Raw genomic sequence first — 260 nt, 5'->3', positions numbered from 1 at the left:
GTGTTCAAGATCAATGATCATTGCTGTGAGTTTTATAATCTCTTATTATGGCTCTGCGGCCGAACACTCTCATGGATGTGGTCATCGATTTCTTTACCTTAGGTAATACCGTACTCATTTTGCATTCCTATCTTAATGATGGCGTCTCATGACCTTAGTTGCTGTTGATCATATCACACGCTAAGTATATATTATTAGGTCATGAATCTCGGCTTTCACAAGCTTATGGACTACAATACATTTGTATCCGGTTGATCCTT

This window comes from Brassica oleracea, chromosome C8 (genome assembly GCF_000695525.1).
Source record: "Brassica oleracea var. oleracea cultivar TO1000 chromosome C8, BOL, whole genome shotgun sequence".
Classification (NCBI taxonomy): Eukaryota; Viridiplantae; Streptophyta; class Magnoliopsida; order Brassicales; family Brassicaceae; genus Brassica; species Brassica oleracea.
This window is presented reverse-complemented; position numbering follows the sequence as displayed.